General features: G+C 38.2%; 1 long non-coding RNA gene across 1 annotated transcript in view; it reads left to right on the top strand.

The window, feature by feature from the left end:
• The window catches only part of LOC148107860 (uncharacterized), a 292,963-nt gene that overhangs the window by 227,264 nt on the left and 43,455 nt on the right, over nt 1–22,244 (top strand). Inside the window, exon 2 of the long non-coding RNA XR_015721512.1 lies at nt 1,940–2,122. This is a non-coding gene — a long non-coding RNA (uncharacterized LOC148107860). The remainder of the gene's footprint in view (nt 1–1,939; nt 2,123–22,244) is intronic.

Here is a 22,244-nt window from a genome sequence, read left to right as displayed (position 1 = left end):
CTACTTATTATAGGTCATCTGAGTTAATGCTCACACAACCCAATGAGATAGGTATGGCCATGGAGAAATGAGTATAACTGACATTTCAAGATTGAATTCAATTTTCCCAGTATCAATTGGGATTCAAATTCAGGTCTGAATTTAAAAAAAATGAAATTTATTTATTTTTTTAAAGATTTTATTTATTTATTTGACAGAGAGAGACAGCCAGGCAGCGAGAGAGGGAACACAAGCAGGGGGAGTGAGAGAGGAAGAAGCAGGCTCCCAGCGAAGAAGCCTGATGTGGGGCTCAATCCCAGATCGCTGGGATCATGCCCTGAGCCAAAGGCAGACGCCCAACGACTGCACCACCCAGGCGCCCCTAAAAAATGAAATTTAAAAGAGACATTGAATTAAATGTCTCTTTCAAGTTCTCACCTATTAAAAATGGACAAGGAGGATTTGACTTCCTCAGACATTCAAATGTCAACGTCATTATCAGTAAAGCTGTACTGAAAAATACACTTTGTGTATAAGGCCAAAACAGACTTCCTATCATTCCTCTAAAACTGGCCTCTAGGGTACATGATGAGAAGGTATAGTTACAGAGCCAGTTAATTGCACATAGAAATGGAAACTGCCTCTTACCTGTCAAGAAAAATGGTACAGGTGCATTAATCTTATACAATAGAGCCATTCTTCTTCTTGTGGGGAGGGAAATGGTCAGAGGTTTAGGATTGGCTTCTATCCAACACTTCCAAGAAAGCCGAATGCTTATCAGTTAAGGAAATGGATGATCTCCCCTGGACATGGCATGTACTTTTCTTTTTTTTCCCATTCCCCTTTCATTCTATTAATTTTATTAGTTTAATACACTTAAGAGTCTCATTCTCTTTTACATAATGGGCTTCTTAAGAATAACAAGTGTGTTGATCAAGCCAGGACAAAACACCACTCACACACTGGGACTGATAAAAGAACATTATATTGGAGACATTCACAGTGGTAGGGGTCTGTGCTCTCCAATTTCCCACTGTACTTTGGGGGCAGTGGACAAGGATCTAGTGAATCTAAGCATTGGACTTCAGGAGGCTTTTATGAGACTAATTAGGAAAGTCGTAGCCCCTCCCCTGGCATGAGTAAGAGCTGGAATCCATCAACTATGTTAGCATAGTCTTAGCTCCACGTCCTGTTCTGCCAGATTGGACAGCCATAGTTGTGAGAACATAAGCCCCTTCTCTGACAGGACCAGTGTGCTGGTGTGTAAGCCTTTGAGTTAGCTCTTTGACGTATTTGACCATGACTGAATCTGCTACCTCGGCGTCTTACCAGAATTGATTGCTTAAGCACTTTGCTCTAGCTGACTTCCACATGCTGTGCAGGAGGCCGGAGCCTCCTTTGGGAGACTGGCATGCAGGGCATAAGTTTTAGACAAGCTAATTCTTCTCAGTGTTTGCCTGATTTGTCCTCTTATTTCACTGTGGTGCATAGTACAGTGTATTGTAATATATAACCATTGAATAAGGAGATAATGCATAGATGAGTGAATAAATGAATAATTATGTGGGAAGACCTTGTAGACACTGGAGTATCTTTCCTTCACACCACCTCTCCATTCTCCTTTTTGAAAGGTGCTTAAGGACTAAGCACTGCTTTGTCTATTCTACATGATAAATATCTCGGACCTGGAACTCAGACCCAGCTCCTTCGTCAAATAATTCCCAACACATTGGCAACGGAGTCACTGATTATAGAATAAGGGCTCTCTGTGTCTCTTCATGAAAGCTCTCAAGTTTATTTTTTAGTTCCTTTTAAGATGTGATACGATCTCCTTATTTGTACTAAAAATCCCCTGGAATTAAATCCTAAATTTTAATAATAGCTAGCATTTTTGGCTGATCACCATGTGCGGGTGCGGTGATAAACACTTGACATAGATTATCTCATTTAATCCTCACAGAAACCAAATGAAGTGTTTACTGTCATTATCCCTATTTGATGAAGAGGATACTGAGGCTCAGAATTAACTTGTCCAAAATCATCTAATATCGAGTAATCACAAGTGAATGAGCTGAAAGCACACACGGAAGCCGGGACCAGACTTTCATTGAGGGGAAAACTTACAGAGACAGAACAGTAGCAGGTGAGCGATCTTCTCAATGCCGGTTGCACAGGGAACCGGAACACCAGACATAAGGTGCGGAAGGGGTCCCAGTGTTGAGCTGTGGGGCTCATAAGCTGCCTGGTGGGGGAAACACCAGACCTTCCTCCAGGATGGTTTGGAACCGAGGTCCAAACTTGGGGGTTGCAGTTCTATATCTCAGCAGAATTGAAGCTTCTAGCCCGAATTTTCTACCTCAGCATTTATAACTGAAAGTTCACCAGGGCAGGGCAGGAAAATTAAGCCTTGGCTTTGACCTAGCCATGAAGTGGTGGAGCTTTTATTCAAAGTCTCCCCAGTCGTAAGTAATGCAAGAAGAACTCGATGGAACTATCCATATGTGCGTTTCAAGCAGCATCACTGTCTACAGTATACTTTTCCTGCCATATATTTTTGTCTCATGTTTCTAGTGGACCAGTTGAAATATTTATGTAGTATTCACCTACGTCTAGCCCTTATAACTCACCATTCAAGTACTTTATGCTCGATTAGAATGTGAAATTTAATTTTGCTGTGAGTCACTTTAAGAGGTTCTGTTGTTGACCGTGGAATTGATAGGCTTTATCCCCTGGGATTTGTGTGGGGCCGGATGAGGACAGGGGAGCTCCTCCGAGGTAGGGTTTCTTAGGGGAAATGATGAGTCCAGATACTAAGTTTGTGACTTCTGTGCTGTGTGTGGGTATGTTTAGGAGATGCTAGAGTTAATGATAGTAAGGACTTATATCTGTGTCATTTAGGTTATGTAGTTACAGAGTTACAGAGTTGTTACATTGAATTGTATGTGTCTCAATATCCAATTTCATTCCAGTATTCCTCAGTTTAACTGTATACATTTATAAACTTGATGAATATGTCTTGAGCTAAGAGAAATTGTCAGTGATTTAATAGTGAAAACATCTTTACTACCAGTAAGTGGTTCATGAAGTCAGAGCTGTGATCTGTTTTGTTAATCGCTGTACATACCCCATACACAGAAACTAGTTAGAGCAAAGTTGTCACTCCATGAGTCTTTATTGTTTGAGTAGGAAAGTAATGATGACTCTTTTGCTATGAAAATTGATTTTTAAATCATTTGAATTTTCTTGGGATATGAAGGTATTGCTTTTAGTTATGTATATTTATTAAAATAGGTAGAGGTAAAGGGAAGGGTTTTTCATTCTAAGACTTTATGTGTGAATATAATGAGATGGAAAAAGTGATCATCTTTTCTTATTTACCACATCCAAATCATTTGGTTTTCAGTGGGAAGGGCCAATATTTCCAAAGTAATTTAAAAAAAAAAAATGTTGTGATTGCATGTACTTTCAGATTTATTAGAAGTGTGTGTGGGGGGGAGCATGGTTCATGATTTGAAAAGTATACTCTTCTCTAGTGTTCATCCATTGTTTTTTCATATAACCTCCTCCCCTGCACAAAAACAAAACAAAACAGGAATGTTCAATAGGGAGGGGCCAAATAAATCCCAAATCTCATAGCTCTACATGTAATCCCAACTCAGCAGCGTACGGAATGGACAAAGTGAGGTAACCACCCAATGTTTTGCCCTGACAACATTTCCAGTCTAATCTTACAGGCAGAATATTAAGCCATAGTGTGTGATGGTTCTGCTGGGCAACAGTACTATGACAAATAAAGAGAAACTCCTTTGGGCCATGAAAAATGTCATGGTTCTAAATATGGCTACACCTTTACGTCAAAGCAGACATACACCCAACTGAACTTCAAAAGATGTGAAGGTTTCTTGAGTATTAGTTGAAGGCAGTTTTCTGTTTTGACTTCTGTAAATTTGCTTTGGTGGTTTTTTGCATTTTTTTTTTCTTTTTCTTTTTCTTTTCCTGGCCCTTATCCATTTGACTTTCTTCCCGATGACCCTCTCTCTGACTTTCTTTAGATAATTTGAAAATACTGACTGTAGAGATGCCAAGGGTGAATGGGATGTTCATCCCCAGTGAACTCCAAATAGCAACTTTCTTTTCTCATTCCCGGAGGAATTTTTGTAATCTTGTTGGAAGCATTTCTGCTGTACTGAAATGTCTACAGAAAAGAATAATGAACAAATCCTCTCATTAACTACATTTTAATGGGCTTTGTTAAAGTCAGCTCACCCCAGTCTCAAAGTGAAAACAAAAACAAAAATCTTGACTTAACAAATGAAATTTAGTCAAAACAATATGGTAAAAACAATGTAGAATCTATCATTGAAATTTAAACTTTTTAGATCTAGTGGCTTTTTTTGTAAAAAATGCTAAAGAACTCTATTTTTATAAAATAGATATATACACAAAATCTAAAAATTTTAAAGCTACTTTTAAGAGATTTATTTGGGAAAGACTTTTAATGTGTCCTATAGAAATGTCTTGATATCACATCAAAACTTCCACATTGTCTCAGTTTATTGCCAGACTACTGTAGTCAGTGCACGGCAAGACCATGTCATGAAATGAATGGGTTACAAGTGTGCTGAGATCATAATCCCTTTTTGTTTTCAGACAGCAAGATAAGGTCAAGGGCAACTAAACCTCAGGGTCTTTCCCCTCCTGTTGTAAGTAAACATGAAAATGTTCTCTTGTAAACCATCCAAGTCTTATTTTCTACACAATCCCTAACATGAAATAGGTTGAACACACTGCTAAAGATTGAGTATCTCCTATTAATTATGAACCAGTGAATTAGATATGAGTGGGGAAATAATAAAGGTATAAAGTTTACTTTGTGACCTTGAGGAAGTCCTAGCCTATAAGGGGAGACAGATACCCAGATAACTGAGCATACTACCCTACACCATGTGCGTGGACTTACTGGAATAGAGAAAAGAGTCAGCCTAATATCATTTGGAATGAGAAACGGGCTGAAGACACACACCACCAAAGAAGTAATACCTAACTGAATTTTGCAGGTTAAGTGGAGTTTACCAGGAACAGTATATGTTGTAATATGGTTTTTCAAATAAGTAATTTTCTATTACAACATTTTTAATGGTTGTATACTATTCCAGGATGTGGATAGAACACAATTTAATTGAGCCCTTTTTAGGCTACTTCCATTTTTTGGCAACTGTAAACAACATTGATATAAAGATTCTTAGAGCTAAATCATAGTACATGCCCTTGATTTTCTCCTTAGGATACAGTCCTAGATGTGAAATCACTGGTTCAAAGGGACAACAGTTTTTTAAAACTGAACTGCATTTTCTCAAGCTAGCGTTATAAAAGTGTAGGGCTTTGAGGTCAGACAAATGTGTGTTCAAAATATAAGCATTTCTTCTGTTGGTTATTTGACCTGGGTAACCTTCATTATTATGACTTTCTTGCTTCAAAAGAAAATGAGAATCATAATACTTACCTTAAAGTGCTGCATTAAAAAATTATAGTAGAGGTTAATAAATACTTATTAAATTTCCCTTGTATTTTTGACAATAGGCACCTTGGCAATAAAATTCAGATGTTCTAAATATTGTAGGTTAGCATCATTAATATATTTCTAGCAAGAAATGTGCATGCCTAAATAACCTTATGTGTGGTGTGGTTACATACAATTCATCATACGGCCCAATTTCAAAAAATCTGACTCATTGTCCACATAAATAACTTCAGAATTGCTGGCCTGTGCTCAGACATTTGGTCTAAAAGAAAAGTTCTAGAATTAGAAGAAGATACAGAAGCCTGGAATAAAATCCTCATTCTTTCACTCATTTCCTGTGTCACTTAATTTCTCAGACTCTGTTTTATCACTTGGAAAAAAAAAACATAAGGTTACATTTTCTTTCTGCTTCAAAGACTCAAATGAGCAGTGTAAGTATAAAAGATAGATAATAGATAGATCTCTAAATTGCTTTTCTGATATAACCTATTATTCTTATTGGTTTTTAAATCTACCATGAATCTTTTTACTTCTTGAGAAAGAGGAGGCAGCAGTCAGAATGTACCCTTCCCTCAAGCTTGTCAGTGGGTTACGCATTTTTCATATTATATTGATGTGGGGCATTGACTGGAAGGATTGGGATTTATTTTTGAACTCCTGTCAGCACTCCATAATTAACATTGCCCAGAAGAGAAATGCTATTTTGCCTCCTGCATCATCAACACAACTGTCAGCAAATAAGGAAGGCATCGTCTTTGCCATTATTACTGCTAATGTATGAAGTAGAAAAGAACAGCTGGATTTTCACACACTGGGCTGTTGGAAGCACTGGCATTTAGTGAAATTTGTTTTCAATTTCTACCTGCTTCTATTTGCACTAAGAATGTCTTTAAAGGGAAAAATATCATTTTTTATCCCAAAGCCTATTTTTTTTTTTAAGATTTTTATTTATTTGACAGAGAGACAGCCAGTAAGAGAGGGAACACAGTAGGGGGAGTGTGAGAGGAAGAAGCAGGCTCCTAGCGGAGGAGCCTGATGTGGGGCTCGATCCCAGAACGCCGGGATCACGCCCTGAGCCGAAGGCAGATGCTTAATGACTGTGCCACCCAGGCGCCCCTTCAAAGCCTATTTTTAACCTCCTAATTTGGGAGTTTACTGATTTCAATTTACTGATCTCAAAGTTGTTTATCTCAATGTCATTTTTTCTCCTTGACTTAAAAATGCAAAGTTAATGTTGATTGCTTACTGGCTAGTTTACTTATCTACCTTTACTACTGTATTTTCTCTGTGTCCTAAATTCCCTGGAATGTTTTAATTTTCTCTCTGGTCTCCAGTTTTGCTTACATTCATAATGGCAATGAGTAGAAATAATCTTTTAGAATGAAGACTTGCAAGGGCTAAATGTTGCTGCAGTAAGATGGCAGTAGTGTAGATCAGAACTTTAAAAAGGCAAAAAAAAAAACAAAAAAAGCAAAACAAAAAAAACCCCTGTAGCCTCCATAGTTACAGTGTGCTAAAATTAAGTAGTCTAAAGTTATTTTGTTTGAGTTTTTTTGGTTTTTGTTTTTTCAGTGGCATAATGGGAATGTGAAATAGTACAGTCTTTGTAAAGCAATTTGATGTTAAAATGCTAACATAGTTTAATGTTAAATGTTAAACATAGTTATCCTATGATCCAGGAATTCTACTTAAAGATATATACCTAAGAGAATTGAACATACGTCCACCAAAAACTTGTACATGAATGCTCATAGTCATATTATTCATAATAGCTCTAAAGTGGAAACAACCCAAATATGTATCAACTGATGAATAAATAAACAAAATATAGTACTTCGTATGGTAGAAAATTATTTGCCACTAGAAAAGAATGAAGTGTAGATACACGCCTCAGCTTGGGTGAACCATGAACATATTAGGGGCAGTAAAAGGGTAGACATGAATGGCCATGTATTCTATTACTCCTTTTACATGATATGTCCAAAACAGGTAAATCCACAGAAACAAAAAAGTAGATCACTGGTGGCCAGGATTGGATGCAAGAGACACTGAGGGGTGATTGCTAATGGGCATGGGATTTCTTTTTGAAGTGATGAAATGTTCTAAAATTAGATATTGATGATTATTGCACAATTTTGCGAATATACTAAAAGCCACTGGATTGTACACTTTCGCCCCCCGACCCCAAGGATCTAAAAATGAAAAGAGGTAGGTGAATTATGCACTTTAAATGAGCAACTTTTTGTATGGGAATTACATCTCAATAAAACTTTTATAGAAAAAGTAACACCTTCATTAATAAAAAAAAAAAAATAGGAACTGGGAATGGTGGAAATGAAGGGGAAATCATGACTAAACAATTTTTCATCATAAGCTTTTCATGTTAAACATTCTTTATAAACATTTCTATTTTTAGTAACTTCAGACTTTTAACTAGATGAACCACCATTAAATATTTTTGTTTCAATTGTAGGTGATTGCCAACTATTCACTAGTATAAGATTTTATTTTTTTATTTTTATTGGGAACCAAGCAGAGTGTCTGTGGTCCCTGACACATACCTGGTATAGTGGTCTGTCTCCTGGGACCTGGACGTGTACTCCAGGAGGTAATTACCGACTGGCAGCCTGGTGATCTAGAGCTTCTCCTCCTCTTACCTGGGTCACTGCTGTCGTTATAACTCATTGTAGGAATAGACACCTACGATGACACGGCCAACAGTGATTGAAGATGTCCTTCATGTACTCCTTATTTGGAGGAAAGTGGGGAGGTTCATTTTTTTCTCATCGAAAACAGATTTCAAGGCTTCACCTAGCTAAATGCGGCAGGTAGGTAATTCACAAACCAGCAGACTACAAACTGACAGCCCAGGATGGAGAATAGGACAACAAGTTAGTGTAAAAGCTTCATGCGTCTTTGTACTAATGCAAGATTTAGTACATTTAAGGATATTTTAATGAGATCAAATCAAATTTATTCCAGAATAAACAAATGAGAGGAAGAAATGGAGGTCAAAATGTGCTTTCACAGTTCTGTATGCACCAGTTAGATCTCCGAGAAGAGACTTAATGCAAGTTGATGTGTGATTGTTCCAGTTTTAAAAGAATGTAATTCAGTTTATGTCTCGTTTCATTAAGGCTGTTGGGAGAGCACTTGAGTAATTGAAAGAGAAGAGAAATGTGAAAGGTACCAAGTGTATGTACATAAGTGTGTATTCATCCTACACTTCGTTGTTATAACATGCAAGGATCTGTCAACCCTAACACGCGAAGTCTGTTATGATTTCATCCTGTGTAACTGAGAGCTGGCAACTTTGCCACTCAAAGAAGTAATGTGATCATTCCAAATTTGTAGCACTAAACCTTTGTAGTTTGTGACACATTCAGTACGTGGCAGAGAAGATTCAGGGAGTAGACATAAACAGACAGTCATATGACCTGTTGGTTAGTGATGGATGCTTAAACTAAATTAAAATGAATGGGCTAACACTTTCTCTGTCAGTTTTCATTTCTTCAGCCTCACAGCTATTTATGAAAGGGAGATATTTGTATGAGAAAAGATCCCAGTTGGGGATTAATGCCCAAATCCCTACATAGTTTTACATAATATAAACAAATGTTATCATAGGACTTGGTATGTTACCAAGCCATTTTATGAAGTAATTAACACATATCCTGTCATAATCCTATGCAAATGTTTTTCCCCTATTTTTTTTTTTAATTTGAGTGTAATTGACCCATGCTGTTACATTAGTTTTAGGTGTACTACATAGTGATTGGACAACTCTATATGTTAGGCCACGCTCAGCCATGCAACACCATTTACAATGTATAGAAACTGAGCATCAGAGTGACTTTAACTTTTCAATAACCAAAGGATAGAAACAAGAATTAGGAAAGAAAGTAAGAAAATCAACTAACATTTCTGAAGCCCCAATCTAGCACTATTTGAGAAGATTCTAGAATGTTAACACATTCATTTCTCCAGAAATCATAGGAGGTAGATTTTATTTTCTCTATTTCACAGAGAAGAAAGCTAAAGGTCCCAGGCTTAAGCCTAGTTCTTAGCAGATTTTTCAATTCAGTGCAATACATTTTTTTTTTTTTTTTTAAATTTCAGACCACATGTTCTAAACACAGTCATGATCCTGGGAAGATATTGAGCTGTAATGTTTGTTGTGAAAATTGTATCATCACTGTCTGGCAGCCCTTGATTAATTTCTTGATACTGTAGTCACCTTCACATTTTATTTGATCCACAAATGTTTTTAAAAAGGTTGCAATTCACTCTTTAGTAAAGGCGCTGGAAAAGCCCCAGATCAAAAGTAATCTCGATAAGAAAACTTTGCTGCGGATAGACTATGCTATATCTTCAAACATTCAAAATTGTTCTTGGTACAGGACCAGTTACAGTTGTCCTTAACTCTCCCTCCACACACATTGGTCCTACCCTAAATTCAAGTATAAAGAAACACAATGTAAAGAGTAGTTGGCCTCATAGTAACTGGAGAGATGTATGGACTCCATAGCATCTAGTAGTGGGTGCTAGAGAGGGAAGAGCACAGTCTGCCCTTACCCTGCAACAGAGAAAGAAATAAGAATATTGTAAGCCTCATTCTTAGAGTTCCAAGCCCTGGCTTTTCTCAGTAGTGCTCCTTCCCATTGATATAGTTTTTGGAATGTTGGTAGGTTTGATAGCGTCCAGAGCCAACAGCCAAGAAAGAATTCTTGTGACCTGTGGGCAGAAAGAGCTGCTGCACCAGAGTTGTGAGGGGTGGCTGGTTATATACTTGGGAGTTGGGGGCAAGGAAAAAGTGAGGTTTTCAAAAGAACTTTCTCATGCTAAGAGGACCTACAAGATACCAGAGGACGTGCCATTGTCAAGTTAAGGTTGTTTTTCCCCTCTAGTAAAGCATTAACATTAAGAGAGCTGGGAGTTTCCTTCTAGAATTTAGTTTGTTGATGAGAGTGCTTTTTTTCTTGTAAATCACTAGGGCATTTGTAAACTGAGGGAGACTCCTGTCTTGTGGGACCATGATCTCTGTTAAGTTAACCATTTGTTTTTCTTTCCCTTAGCTTTAGGGCAGCCAGGAGTGCCTGAGGATTGTTACACAAATCTCACCTGGGAGAGTGTGTGTGTGTGTGTGTGTGTGTGTGTGTGTGTGTGTGTGTGTGTGTGTGTGTGTTTTGGCGGGGGATGTCAGCTTATGCTTTGTCCTCAGCTTGCCTCTGCTCCCTCATCACCATCAATGAACAGGTTACAAACAATACACTGGGAGGCTCTGTTCCTTTCCGGTCTTTGAAGCTCCTTCCCTCTATATTCACTCCATTCCCAGCCCGCCTTCTGCAAGGGCAAGAGGGGTGAATGCCCCTGCGGCTGGCTGCTGGCCCTAGCACCTTTCTACGCACATTCAGGTACTAGACCTCTTTCCCTGCCCCGCAGTGGTCACTTGTAGTAGTCCCCTCAGGCTGCCATAACACATCAGACTGGGCAGCTTCAACAACAGAAATTTATTTTCTCACAGTTCCAGAAACTGGGAAGTCCAAGGTTAAGATCAAGGTGCCAGAGTTGAGTTTTGATGAGGCCTCTCTCTTTGGCTTGCCGATGGCCCCTTTCTTGCTGTGGCCTCACATGGTCTCTCCAATATGTGCACACCCTACTGGTGTCTCTTTCTCTTAAAAAGACACCAATCTGATCAGATGATGGCCCTGCCCTTTTGACCTCTTTTACTTAACCTGAATTATCTCCTTACAGTGCCCATCTCCAAACACAGTCATATTGGGGGTTAGAGCTTTAATGTATGAATTTTGGAGAGACAATTCAGTCTGTACAGGTAGGGTTACATTAATTTGCTCAGAGCAGTTATATTCAATCCCTCCCCCCATCTTTATAATCACCGGAGGGATGGACAGAGGAACTTTAAAAACTGATGCCCAGGCCTTAACCCAGAACAGTTAAATCAGAATCTTCCAGGCCAGGAATGGGCATAATCAGCACATTTTAAAAGTTCCCAGTGTGATTATAAATTTGCATATAGGATTGAAAACCAGAAACTAAGTTGTTTAGGGTCTATTGGCCCAATCCACATTGCATCCTATGTTGTGAATCCCACTGGGGAAAAGGAAGGGGGAATTAGTGCTGGCATCTTAAGTATATTACAATATGCTTAGGAATATATACTGTATATTTTACTATACATATATACACATATATATAGTATATATTAAATATACATATATATTTAATACACCATATTATGTAGTTTTTCAGATAATATATATTTACACTATATATCATATACTATATACTTAGGAATATAGGTACGAAATAATAGACAAATGTCTAGAATCAGATGCCTATGGTTCTAATTCTGATTACATGACCTTAACATTCCTAAGAAAAATAAGAAAGACAATACTATCCTCCTTTGGTGTGATATTAAATGAGATTATACATGCAAAGTCTCAAATAGTTCATCAGTATTATTATTATTAGCAATAGTTAAATCAGATGGGGAAAACCTTAAGTGTCAATTTTGTCTTCTCTCTGATAGACTAAGATCCTCAGGCTTTGGAGCAAGAGATTCAGCAGTGCGTCCCTGCAAAGCCTAAGTTAGCTAAATTTTACATATCAAGGCAGTGAGACCTGGGGCGGTCAAGGGGCCTGTGGAAATAGAGTAATTCTAAAGCAAGTGGTTAAGGTCACAGTGGAGATAGTGGGGGAGACTGTGAGCAAAGTTCTAGCTATTCAAGTTGAATTCTGAGCTTGGTGAGGATGTTCCTTGGGCCCTAGCAGAGAGTAAAGGCAGCCCGTTTTAGGTCATCCTGTTCTGTTGGGATATGAAATTGTTTTGTGATTAATTTTAACAATCTACAAGCCCAACTTATTGAAAATTTGCAGAAGATATGGAACAAATGTGTTTTGAGTTCAGGCTGCTTATGAGAAACCACTTTTTCTAAAACACTGAGCAGTTCAGTTTGGCATTTCAATCTGTCTCCTGCATTGATATTAGAAAAAGAAGACCTGGGAGAAATGTTGATTCTGAGTCTTGAGAACCCTTTAAAGACAAATCTTTTGTTCGCTTTCTTTTAGAGATGTTCCCTTATTCTCATCTCAGGTGTGTGGGAAGCCCTGTCTGTCTAATCTTTAGCATTTCCATGAAATTGCCACAAAACGCTTTTCTATGTTTTGTGTAAAATCCTTATCTTAATTGGAATTTGAAAAGGGGTTAATGGTGGCTATTTTCCTGGGTATGTTTAAAGTATACCGCTTGATGTAGAAACACGGGCCAGTGGAGATGAGACGATTATTCTTAAATTGCTTAGTGGTTAAATGCATGGCTTTAGAGCTAACCTACCTGGTTTGAAGTTTTGCCTTTGACATTTACTAGTTTAGCTTCTCTAAGACGCAAATTGCTCCTCTGCAAAATGAGGATACTAATAGCTTGAACTCACAGAATTGTTGTAGAAATCAAGTTTGCCAATGCATAGGAAACTCTTAGAATACTGCTGGTTCATAGCAGGCATCGCTGAGTATCAGGGATCCCTGAAGCTTATTTTAAGGTCATTTGCCAAACATACTAAAGAGGTACAAATCCAAAGTCAATGAGAACCGAAATTTGCCTTTGAGCCACACTGATCTGGGTTTGATTCTTGACTTTGTCACTTAGAAGCTGAGGAATTTTAGGCAGCAATCACTAGCTTTTGTTAACTCATCTCTGAAAAGGGCTCCTTTGTATATTTGGCCTAATGGTTAAATGGGATGAAATTCCATTGCTTAAGTCCCAGTTTAACCCATTACTACCTACCTCCTTCAAGATTCCAGTAGCCTGACAATTCAAGTAGAAGCTTCCATTCTTACCCATTTACAACTCAATCGCCGTGCGACAGTCTAAACAATTTAAATTCTAAATTAAACCATGGCACTACCCTTTTTAGTTATTTTTTAAAATTTTTTGGCACTACCCTTTTTAATATGTGGATTTGTTTTGTATTATTTTGTAATAAATGATCTTACAACTGGGTTGCTGTGGCCCTGGCCAATCTATCCATGCCTACATCTCCAAGTTTATCTCAGACACTCCCTTGTTCATACAATTCAGTTACACTTGCCTTTTTTTTTTTTTTTAATGTTCCTGGAACATACCAAAGTCTTTCCTACCTCAGGGCCTTTGTACATGTTCATGCCCACAAAAAACCCTCAGATCTAAGATGGGCTGGTACTCTTTTTCACCTGTACATCTCTACTCAAAGCCATCTCCTCAAAAAGGACTTTTCTTGCCATCTAATCCAAAGCAGGCAACCCTCCAGGGTCTTCCACATTGTATCTCATCTCTTTATATGTTGTACTTTACGATTATCTTGTTTGTTTACTTGTGGATTTTTCCCTTCCTCGATACCTGCAGGCAAGGATCTTGTCTGAATTGATCATTATGTTCCGTAGCACCTAGCACATAGTGATTTCAATGAATATTGTTGAAAGGAAGGGAGGAAGAAAGAACAAGAAAGAATGAAAAAACATACAATGTGCTCAATATATTTTAGCACTATTAAGGAAAACATGTTGTACATCTTAAATATATATAATTTTTGCCAATCATGTTACAATAAAGCTGGAAAACTAAAAAAAGAAAAAAGTATAAAAAACAAAGATTAGTCACTGAATGGAAAATTTTTACTGACAATTAGACTATGCCATTCAGCACAGAGTCTTGACTCTGGGAGTAGACTTCTGAGAAGGGCAAATAGAGTAGTTCTGTTAAAATCATGAGTCTGAGAATGTTCTCTGCCCCAGGAGGAAAGCAAGGCCTCTCTCAAAGAGATTGCTTGGCTGGAAATCTCTAGACTTGTCCTCTGGGTAAATGCTGGGCTTCTTGGAGGTTGTCCTCTGTATAAAGACTTGGGCATCAAGCTGTTTCTGCTACCGTCATGCCACACCCAAGATGGTCAATGTTCAAAGCAGGATATGGTGGCCAGTCAGACCTGCCTTGGTTTCAGCAGGCTAGTTGGCCAAGTTGGAATTGGCCTTACACCTTCCATCATTTCTTCTTTTACTGAGCAGCAGAATGCCTATGTGGATAATCTTCATTTCTTGCAGTCTGCATCATGGCACTTCTATTTCTAGAAGGCCAAGATAATACTTTCTCTCCAAATCTGTTCTTGAAGGCTCTTGTCTCACTGAAATTGCTTTTCCTGTCTCCACCAGCTGGACACTCAAAAACATTATCTCAAGAGGACCTATTTTAGTTTTGCCATCCATCATCTGAAGGAAAAAAAAATGTGAAAACTTATTCTGATTTAACAATTGTGTGTCGCTGCCTCAAAGAGAAAGAGATTGAGGAAGAGAGAAGGAAAAAAAAAAATTGGTGAAATGCCTCCTACTTCTCATAAACATCACCTGTCAGTAACTTCTCCAGAAGATGTTCTCCCACAGCCTGTAGGCTGTGAAGTGAGATGTACAGAGATCTATTCACGGCACTTCTGATTTACCTTACAGTTTGGATTACTTACCTTACTCCAGGCGCCATTTTAAGAGCTTTCGATATGTTAGTTCGTTTAACCCTCACATTGAACAGATAAAGAAACTGAGGCACAGAGAGATCAATTGTGGTGTCTGGGGTGACTCATGAAGTTGTAGAGCTGATGTTTAAACTGGCTAATTTGGCTTCAGAGGACTTTTAACCACTACAGTCTGTTCCCTCCATGGCATTAGCTTCGTTGTCTGTGTGTTTCTGAATCTAGGTCCATGGGATACAGGCACTCTCACACATATCAAAATCAAGTTAGCAGTTTTATTTAAAATATATTAATCATCTAAAACCAGTAGCTTCAGAAAAAAAAAAAAATGCTTCCCGTTTGCTTTCAAGCAGAATTTCAGTCTTGTAATTATAATTCTACATCTATGGCTGTCCAGTGTTTGAATGCTGGTTACCAAAGGAACAGTATTTTCCTCAGCATCATAGATGAGGTTTGTAAAAATAAAGATTTATATTCAAAACCATTTAGATGTTTGTTATGGGGCTTTCACATATGTGTGATGGTCAGAATGAAAGGCATAGAGAGTAAGCCACCTGTTTTGTCTGTCCAAGTGTCAGCCTGAGTCCCAACAAGGAGACAGGAGCAGCGAAAGAAGAAAGAGTGGATGGGGCTGAGTTTAAGGGCCCTCCCTAAAGAAATCAGGCCTTCCATGGTGAGCACAGCCCAAGAAGCTGATAAAAAGGATCAGTGTTCAAAGCAAGAGCTTCCAGTGACTTAGGATCAAAGTATTATAACATCATACTCCTTTAATGCATTATCAACTCTGTGTGCATATGTGTATTATAAGTCTCTGAGAGACTCAGTTTATTGCTAAGCAGTTGTTTGGGGGGAAATTGTTTTATACTACAGAGTTTCCATTTCCAACTCCCAAGTATTTAAAGAGAAGCTCAAAAAAAGTATATTGGAGACAAAAGCATTTCTCAGCGCTGCTATTTATGAGAAGCAAGACATTCAGTCACTAAGCCTCAGTTGTCAAAGATCTAAAATGGGAACAAAACAGTTCTTTCTTAAGGCTCATTTGAGGATTTGTAAGAAAACATGTAAAGTGGTTTTAATGCCTTGTCTGATACATGGAAGGCACTCAGTAAATTACAGTTAATAAAAGGGAATCGTTGTATAGAAATCACAAAAATCCTTAGTTTCAGGCTCATATTTAACTTGAGGGGGGGCAGCAGAATTAACTCTCTAATACTTGGTAAGCTAGTACTAATTCTATGTGGATGGACGATACAGAGATGGTGGGAAAGCTGAATCATTCCCTGCAATTGTCCCCAATGTCACTGTATGCATCACACAGAAAAAGTTGAGTCAATGTCCGTAGGCCAGTTTGGACAAGAGACCAGCTCACCTGTAAACTTAGCATTGGAGGTTTTCTTATCAGCTCATTAGTGTTGATTAATTAGGATTAGTTAGGAGGGTGGAGAGGGAAGGAAGCATTGGGCACTGTCCATTCAGGGAAGAGTTAGAATGCCCAAGAGGACATCAACAAATTCTAGAGGTAGCCCAAGATGATGGGCTGCCACTGATGGGGCGGGAAGTGTTCTAAAAGGCAGAGTATCAAAGATATTTTTTCCCTATTTTGGCCAAAAACTATACTACATTTTCTGGGGGGAGGGGGTATATGGGGTTTGTGTGTGTGTGTGTGTGTGTGTGTGTGTGCGCGCCTAGCAGGTGAAAGCATTTCCAGCGCTTGAAGAAACTCACTTTAGAATCTAAAAAAGCCCCCCAAAAAACAAAAACAAAAAACAAATGCCCATATGCAAGCAAAACCAACATGCTTCCTGTAAATACTTTTGAATAATTAGCATTTTTTTAAAGAAAATTTGCCAGTGCTAAAATCTTTCAAAGAAAACCAATGCATAATCTCCTTTTGAGATATTTATCAGTTTTTAAAGTGGAAAAATTATTAGTTAGAATACCAGGGAAAGGGCTTCAGTTCTTTGAATTTGTAAATAGGCCAAGGTTTGCGGAGGTGGGGAAGACTCATAGACTCTCAAGAAGAGACTTTATACATCAGAAAAAAAAAAATAGCTTGGATACCATCTTCAAAATGATGCTTGAGCATTTTCTTCTAAAGAATTTTTTTCTATTTTTTCCCCTGTGAAATAAGTAACTTTTTCTCCCACAGAAGTGAAGTTAGAGCCCCCAGGAAAAAGGTTTTGTTTTTTTGTTTTTTGTTTTTTTTTATAATGATTTTTTATTATATTATGTTAGTCACCATACAGTACATCCCCGGTTTTCGATGTAAGGCTCGATGATTCATTAATTGTGTATAACACCCAGTGCACCATGCAATATGTGCCCTCCTTACTAAGGAAAAAGGTTTTGAATACCTTGGAGACTGGGTATTTCCATCAGGACCCGAAGGGGTAAGCCTAGAACCGCCACTAGGTGTCACGTTGAGATCACGTTTGGGAACATAAGCTCCCTTACTGGTTCCAAACAAGAGGCACCTTCTTGGTTAATTTCAGCTACTGTTCAGTTTCTTTAAATAGGGACTCTTACTCTGCACGTGTCAAATCTTTGGAGTCTTTTGCTTTGTCTTACAGGTATTTACAACCATTTAAACTTTTCACCCCACCACGCAGGCCTAGCAGGAGGTAGATTTTGAAGTAGGGGAGGTTTGATTTAATGGGGCCAGGTCATAGAGAGAGCGAGAGGGCTTTTTAGTCTTGTATCCCCCATAATCTCCTCCAGTTCCCCCTTCCTAGGACACCTGAAATTAACATACAAATTGAGAGCTAACCTTACTCTTACTATAAAAACTGCAGCAGGGATGCAACTGATTGCCACCCTAAATAAGTCCCATATATGGAAATTCTGGAGTTCCCGCTGGGTTTTCATTATCACGTCTCCTCCTCCTCAAACCCCCACCCCCTCTGTTGTGCATCCCCTGCCCAGCTGAGGTCTCCAGCATTCTTCCTGAGTCATTTGGTTAACTTAGGAAGGAATTTGACAAATACAAGTGGACAAATTAGAGTGTTAATCATGCAACAATTTGCTAATTCCAGAAATAATGTGTTTTAAAAGAAGATAACTTAGGAGGGCAGCGTTGTGACCACAGAGAATGGAAATTCAGCACAATTAAGCTAGGCGATGGTGAAGGAAAGAGAATTGTTGGAAGCCCAAGGGATGGTGATTGCCCTCTGTTCTGGAATCTTTCACATAGCTACCTATTCTGATAGAGGTAAAGCAAGCCCTGTCTCTAGGCATGTACAGATATTAGTATTATAAATATCTTTTTTTTAAGGTTTAGGTAGGTTAACTCTACCTAAAAAAGTAAACTAAAAAGAGAAATTGTGTTGAAAAAAAAGAACCCATATTTCTGTGGGAGAACAAATCTCTGTCTAAACCTACAAAAGCAAATCATAAGAAAAATACAGAATCAGATTAAATCCTAGAGTAGTCAGGTGTAACAAGCAGGCGCAAATTGCTAGGATTTGAACACCTGTAGAAAGCCTCATTATACCATAAAAAGACTGTCTTTTCACTCCCTGGGAATTTTCATTTTTAACACCCTTCAGAATAATTCATTGACACATTATCTTTTTTCAAAAAGTGTTTAGAATACTTGTAATTATTCTAGAAACTAAAGGTACAACAGTAAACAAGATCAAGATGGACAATGTCCATAACACCGTGAAGCTTGCATTCTAATTGGTAAAGTAGGTGTCAAAGAATTAAACAAATGACTTATTTCACAAGTGAAAAGACTAGGAAGGGTGTGAAGTAGAATTAGGAGCTGGAGACTCACCATGGAGACATGGTTTTCTATATAAACTTTCACAGAAGTAAACAGGACAAAGAAAATAAGCAAGAAGGTTTAGGCTTATTGGCTATCCCATCTTGAGTAGACCACAGAGGCTTGGTTTACTCATCTTTAAAATGCGGATGACGCTAAAGCAAACTGTTCAAAAGCCAAAGCGCATGTTCACCAAACCTATCCCCAAAGTCGCTACACTAACTAGAATAAAATTTAAACTCCTTCACGCAGCCTTCCAGTCCTACTGATCTTTTCATCCTAAGATAAAGGCTTGCACCTGGAAGGACCCAGAAATGTTCTGTTTAGGTAGTTTGCAAGCCTGTCCAGAAGAATGCTATGGTAAACCCTGTTAGTAGCCACACAGCCTTTTCCAGCCTCCTCTGTTCTGAGCAGAGCCTGCTTCGCACTGTGGTGCTGGAAACTTTCAACTCTGCAGTCAGCTCCTTACTCCCTTGCTGCCAGACCTTGGCGGGTAACCCAGATCTAGCCAATGAGACGTGGGAGAATATCTGAGAACATTTTTGTCCTGATAAAGGGACACACTGGAGGCCTGCCAATCCCTTCCTGCTTTTGCACAGGGTCGGTGTGAGGATGAGATGCTTGGAACTGCTACACTCAGTGCCTCATTATTAGGGGAGAGACCGTCAAAAGCTGAGCATCGTAGGAATATGGAAAAACCCTGGAACTTTGGAGACATGATTTAACCATTGAAGAACAGGGGAATAACCATCTATTGACTTACTGTTTTGGAAATGACTAAGTGCTTTACCATTCAAACTTGGTTTTATTTATTATTTTTTGAGAATTCTCATACTTTTACAAAATGGCTCACAGCTGTTGCATTGTCTTAGATTAGTCAGTGCCCTGGAAGGACCTAAACTCCAGACTAGTAATCATTTGTTTGTCAAATGAACTTTTTAAGACTTCATTCTTCAATAACCTAAGGCACCTAGTACCTTACACTTTTGGAATAATTTTGATCTAGGGATGAAATGTCTGAAACATTAGTTAAGACACCTGAGTTCTTTTACTCAATACTGAACTGACAGTTGGGAAGAGAGGAAAAAAAAAAAAAAACACCAAAAAACCAAAAACTAACAGTTGAGTAAATACAGAGCTCCCAGGAGGCTCGCTTCTATTCTTTATACTTATATAAAGTTTGAACTATGTGTTTGTTTCCTGATTGTTTTCCTGAGGCTTTTATTGCTTTAATGAAATCAGGCTCCTCACCAATGTATCAGCAGCCAGTGTATATTGAAAAAGAACTCAGTGAAAATTGACCATCCTTCCTGTAGACCAAACTTGGACATTTTATTTCCCATGACTCCCCTTTGTATCTTTTGTTTAAATGCTCTTTTCAGAATGGCTCATCTTGCAGAGGGGAGGTTCATGTGCCTTCTTTGTATGGATTCCGAATTATAGTTAGATTCTCAAATGCTTGCATTACCTTTTCCTGAAAGCAAATGCTTCACTGCATTCACAGTGTATTGGCATTATTGACATTTTATGAATCCTGAAAACATTGATATTCATAATATTTATTTATTTATTTATCTATCTATTTATTTATTTATTTTTAAATTATTTATTTATTTATTTGACAGAGAGAGACAGCCAGTGCGAGAGGGAACACAAGCAGGGGGAGTGGGAGAGGAAGAAGCAGGCTCTTAGTGGAGGAGCCTGATGTGGGGCTCGAATCCAGAACGCTGGGATCACGCCCTGAGCCGAAGGCAGATGCTTACCCGCTGCACAACCCAGGCGCCCCCATAATAGATATTTAAATATTTTCTTATTTCTCATTTCCTGAAAAATTAAAAGATTATTTTTGGTTATACCTGGAATTATGTTTTGAACCCGGGTAAACTGTCATATTTACAGCAATATAGATTTTTATTTTTTAAATGGAAGACAAACAATCTTAGAACAAGGTTTCGTGTATGAACATATTTCATTGCTAGGAATCAGGCAGCGGTTAAGATACATACAATGAGAGGATAGTATAAATTTAATAATTCAAACACTGATGGACTTAATTATTGCTAAAAAATTGTTACGGTTCTTTCATTATTTCTGTCAGAAATTCCCAAAATAAATAAAGTATTTTAAATTAATGAGTATTTTAAATCCTGCCCAACTTTTTTCATAGAAAGTTTTTATCTCTAAGTAAGAAAAAAAAGAACAGTTTTGAACTCAAGGTGCTGGTGATGATGATGGCAGAGTGATGCTCGTGATCATGGAGGTGGTGGTGCATTTTAATGTTACTGATATCAACTCTCATTTATTGAGCATTTACTATATGCCAGGCATTGTCATGAACTGTTTACTTGTAATAGATCACTGTCATTCCGTGGAAGAAGTATTGTTGTCCCTGTCTAATCCATGCAAACAAAGACATAGAACGACTAAGTCACTTCCTTAAGTGGTCTGATGAGAATAAATCTTGAGGAAACTAAGTTGGAAGAGGCTAGGCTAACAGTCTTGTGATGACTTGAGAAATTGGCACCTATTAGGGCAAATGTACAAAAGGGACGTGTCCCTTGTCAGTGCAAAGAAATTCCATCTCTATCTGCAGAAAAAACAAGCTCTATATTTTGCAGGTAAGGAGTTTGGGGGAGCCGTACAGATTTCCCTTAAAACAGATGCCGGTCAATGTTCTCTGAGTATTTCTGGGAAATAATATCCCACCTGCAAATCCTCTAGAGAAACAGAACACAATGACGTGTAGGACAAGCAAACAGATTTTCCTTTCTTGTTATTTTCTAGAAGTTATTATTATTTTTTTTTTAACATGGTACCATCTGGGTTGCAGGGCCCAGTAAAATGATAAGCCTATCTCGCCAAATGTCAGGATAGATGTCAGGATCCACCACCTCAGGCATCTTTTAGAAATAGAAAGATTGAATCTGGGCTTTATCAGCTAAAGGGCTTATTTTCTAAAATAGTGTTGTCTTATGTTGTATCCATGAAGAATGTTGGTGTATACAGAGATCTGTAGATGAATCCACTGCCAAATAACAACAACAAAATCCTTACTTTATTGCAATTATACCACTTGAAGTCAAGTATCACTGTAAGTCGTTTGCTGTCCCAGCAAAATGGTACTTCACACGCAGAACTTTCTTGCTTAAATCAGTGGCTGAGCTTCGTACCCTTAGGGTTTAGTCCAGGGAAAACTACCAAAGGAATTTCAAGCTGAGAACAAAAATCAGTTTTAAGACTAATGTGCATCTTCCTTTCAGTCCCCTGTGTTCGACACAAGAGAGTGAAGGTCTTTTATCAGATATTTAATATTCTACCTGCAGAAAACTGGGTATAGGAGTTAATAAAAATTGTTTATCACTGAATGACTAATTAGATCCTGGCCTTAAATGAAGTGTCAGTCCCTGCTTAGGTGGAGTTGGAATCTCAAAGAAAATCTTCAGACATGTTGGAGGATCACATGAAC

This window comes from Ursus americanus, chromosome 24, assembly GCF_024610735.1.
Source record: "Ursus americanus isolate L20-20 chromosome 24, mUrsAme1.1.p, whole genome shotgun sequence".
NCBI classification, from domain to species: domain Eukaryota; kingdom Metazoa; phylum Chordata; class Mammalia; order Carnivora; family Ursidae; genus Ursus; species Ursus americanus.
The sequence above is the reverse complement of the archived record's forward strand: the minus strand, read 5'-3'. Positions and strand labels throughout refer to the sequence as shown.